Consider the following 4,368-nt stretch of genomic DNA (forward strand, 5'->3'; position numbering starts at 1 on the left):
AATACCATTAAAAATTATAGCCAGATTTTAAGTGTCTTGCAACATGTTATAGCCTACTAACATGTAAGTTACAAGTTCAAAAAGTTTTGACAAAAAAGTTTTTTATAAAAAGATAAACCTCACATATTTCAGACTTTAAATGATTATTTATAAAAAGAAAGAGTAAAAAAAAGATACATTACTGACATTTACAATGCACTTTAGCTTATCTTTTATTATTAATAGTAAAATTAGGTCCGATTTTCCCGTGGCGTCTGTCATTGCTATGCAACCATGCTCTGCGCTCTCCACAACGACAAAAAAGGTTTATTGGCTAATGGATTTCCATGGAAAAAAACGAACGCGTCGCTTCAATTATGAGCGCGCTATTACCGCTTACCGCCTACATTTGAATGAACTTGAGCGCGCAAAAGACGCGATATATGAACGGCCTGTTGGCGAGCTACCTCAAATCAGGCTCGCTAGCGATAATTTTTTCAAGTTTGATCCACCTTTATCGACAAGTTTGGTGTCTACTGTCTTCCCCTGGCTTCATAAAGTTGCACTCCATGACTTTGGCTATGTTTCGCGCTGCCAGTGTGGGAAACACATTCGTAGTGTATGGGAAACACAAAACAAATTCGCACGTGGAGTTACTGCTGAATCTATCTGATTGGCCAAAACCCAAGACCAGCCCCTGCCTACCCTATTACCGATTGGCTGAAGTTTACTGGTGTGGTTTAGTGAAAGAAAAGCGCCTCTCACGCGAACGCGAACCTGAATTTTATTTTTATTTTATTTTTTTCGCAGACACGTCTGTACGCCGGAAATCCGGCGTGGCGCCGGAGCGCTATCAGCCCTGGAGTGCTATTAAAAAATGTCCTGGCTCTTCCAAGCTTTATAACGACTGTGAATGGCTGTTTAAGTTTTGAAGTCCATAAAAGTGCAAACGAAATCCCATTCAAAGTCTGCAAGTTTTCGCAGAAGTGAGGAAACCTGTAGGCTTACAGTGGTGTTCTTGTTTTGCACAACTTGGCCAGTTTTCTTTGAAGTTACTTGTCCTTTCTTTGTTTTTGATCCACGTTCAGGATTGATGTCAAGAAAGCGTCTAAAAGGCAGAAAAAAAACAACAATTAAATAGTATTAACTGAGTGTATATATTTTGACAAAGAGAGACAGCACAAAAGCTGACTAAAACTGAAAAATGCAATGTTGGATGTTGTGAAAAAAAAAAATGCAATGTTGGATGTTGTGATCAATAACTGATATTTTTTCTGCCCTGGTAAAATACATCAACTCAATGTGTCTGTTTACATGCGCACTGTCAACTAACTAAATTTTTGGAAGTGGGGTTGCCAGATTTAAAGTTTTATTCTACAACTTTTGTCTACTCATCACCCAGCTCATTAACAATATCATGCCCTCATCCGGTGCCATCAGAGTATCAGTGGAAAGGCAGTCTTTAGACTCTCCGTTTATATAGAGCACACACTGCCAGAATCCAGCCCAAACCTTTGTGACAGAAATAATTTAACTTAATTGCAAGCCTAGCAATGTTTATTGCATATATGACAACATGATTTACCAGACTAAAATGCATGTTTGCACCCAAAAATTTAAATTCTGTCATTATTACTCACCCTCAAGACTTTTGTTCATCTTCGGGACACAAATGAAGATATTTTTGATGAAATCTGATAGTTTTGTCCTTCCATTGATATCAATATCATTGCAACTGTCAAAGCCCAGAAAAGTGGTAAAAACATTGGTAAATATATAGCTACAGTGGTTCAACCTAAATATTATGATATAGGGTTTCTGCACATTTTTTAAAGTCAAATTTAAGGCTTTTTTAAGACCTTTTTAAGACCCGAAGAAATCAAAATTAATACCATGCATTAGGGGTGTGCAATATTGACAAAATATGTCTCGATCGATATTTTCAAAGTTTTCTTGATAATAATTAGATAACATTTTACTGATTGTGTTTCTGTGCTTGGTGCCATGGCTTCTGTTGACAGCTGACTGACAAAGATATTCATATTTTTCATATTCTATGCAGTGGTCAGTTTACAGCAGTGACAGAAATTAACATTTTTTATTAAGGGGTAATATTTGCCACCTTAAATAGATTTCAAGGGGCATTTTCACCTATATACGGACATTTGTAGATGTTTCAACAAGATATCTTTCACATCTACTGCAGTCAGATTCACCCGTGTTCACTCTGAAGGAATCACTCACATGGCTGGGCACTTGTATGACACATCAAGGATGTTAAGAGGCTAAAAGCAGGTTTAAAACTTGAAGTCAACAGGGTGCAAATTTTAAAAAGAGGATAACACGGTGTAGGCAACACCGATTTTTGTCGTTGTTCTCTGTATTGACAGCACTCCAAATTTACAAAAAAATGAGCTCAATGTTAAAATTGACCGGAGTTCTCCTTTAAGGTTGCACTAGTTACATGGATTATTTAAACAATGTTTTTACTAGCTTTCTGGGCCTTAAAAGTTGCAAAGACGTTGCTGTCTATGGGTGGTTCAGAAACCTCTCAGATTTCATCAAAAATATCTTAATTTGTGTTCTGAAGATGAACGAAGGTCTTACAGGTTTGGAACGACATGAGGGTGAGAAATTAATGACAGAATTTTCACTAATCCTTCAACTGAAAACAACTTGCACTGACATATCTTAAAATATATGACTGCCACTGTTTTATCTCAAGATGCACACCAGTAATGTTTTTTTTTTTTAATGATACATTATTATAAAAGCTGCTTAAATACCCTAATTTTATTAAGGCCTAGACCTGGCTTAAGCTCTGTATGGAAACCATGGACCATATTGTTCATACCAGTAGTCAACATAATAAATACTGTCAAGTCAAGGTTAGTGACACAATTCAGTCTAATATATATATATATATATATATATATATATATATATATATATATATATATATATGAATGGCAAATATGCCAATGACTAACCTCTGAACAAACTCAAGGTGCTGCCTCTTCCTGGTACTGCAAGCTGAAGTTATCGGAGGAGGCAAACAGCGCTGCCAGGCCAGTGATGAAGAGGCTGTGATCCTTCACACACACCTTGACCTTCCAAACTTAATATCCAGCACTGGTTGCTTAGAGATTGACCTGTAATGGAATAAAAAAAAAATAAAAAAAAAAAAATAAATAATATTAATAATTAAAATAACTACCGTGGGTTCCACTGTGGTTCGATGTAGTTGTCTATTCATAGTTCTATGAATTACATTTTTCAACTAAAAATTAAAATTGGTTAGAATGCTAAAATGCACTGGCATATAATTTTGTTTGTTTTAAGCATAAACTCACTTAATTTTGACTTATTCTTTAAGAAAACAAGACAATTTTTACGTGTCTATTAAATGCTTCTTCATGTAAGAATTGTAGATATCTGGACTGGAAACAAAATAAAAACACTAATTAAGAAAAACATATGCAGTGGGGTGAGTAAATGATGGCTTTTCATTTTAGGTTTCATCTACCCCTTTAATGTTTACATACCAGGAAATAAGTCGTGGACTTTCTGGCAAATGTAGATTGCTGGACATCAGCGATGCAAATTCCTGAAACAATTTTTAAAAAGGACAGCACAACCTCGATCAACAGAACCAAAACATAAAACATATTACAAATTAATGAGATTTGCTGAATAATCTCTACTTATCTGCTTGAAGGATAACACCGTCTAACTTCTTTGAATTAGGGAGTAGTTGTAGGACCATGGGATGGCAATCAGGGGCCCGTTCTTCGTACGTTGCTTAAAACATCCGAGATCAAATTACACATCCAAGATGATATCATCGTGCTAATCATGATCTGGCTAATTAGGTTCTTCGAACACACCTGCCGGATATGATTAGTATAGATGGATTGAGTTATCTGAGATAATTGCGCGTTCATGCGCTGGTTTAAAAGGGGATATGTATCGATAGTAGAAACATTGATCAGCAACGCTGCTATTGGCTGCTCAGCGTGGCCAAAGAGCGCGCTCAGTTTTTCTCCTCAGCAGAGCAAGAACTAATAATCAAAGTTTATTCGGAATTTTAATGTTTAATCAAAACGCCAGGGAACACCTCAAAGTCTGCAAAAGCCAGGAGAGAGGGCTGGCAAAAAGTAGCAGACAATTTAAATCCATTAGAAGTGGCCATGTTAGATGTTTTTGTCACTTATTAGCCTATATTTTTGTATTTTAATAATTGCATAATTACTTTGTTCATTGTAATGTCAGAGTCACCACACTAGAACATGGGAACAAATAAAAATGAAGTACAAAAATATTCTACATAATGGTAATTTTTAGTTATATTATAGTTTCTTTTATAAAAGACATTGTTAAAAAATGGTT

The 4,368-nt window shown here is 35.7% G+C and overlaps 1 long non-coding RNA gene across 2 annotated transcripts; it reads right to left on the minus strand.

Annotated features, from left to right (window-relative positions):
• Positions 1-885: 885 nt before the first annotated feature.
• Positions 886-3,750, minus strand: LOC311290424. 2 transcript variants are annotated; one of them, XR_014627380.1, is made up of 4 exons: positions 3,525-3,750; positions 2,970-3,131; positions 1,620-1,714; positions 886-1,087 (listed from the first exon to the last, which is right to left on the minus strand). It is a non-coding gene; the product is annotated as an uncharacterized lncRNA (long non-coding RNA). The 2 variants fall into 2 exon arrangements; XR_014627381.1 differs by lacking the exon at positions 1,620-1,714 and having other exon boundaries at positions 887-1,087.
• Positions 3,751-4,368: the final 618 nt, after the last annotated feature.

The sequence above is a fragment of the Rutilus rutilus genome (assembly GCF_951802725.1).
Source record: "Rutilus rutilus genome assembly, chromosome: 5".
Lineage (NCBI taxonomy): Eukaryota > Metazoa > Chordata > Actinopteri > Cypriniformes > Leuciscidae > Rutilus > Rutilus rutilus.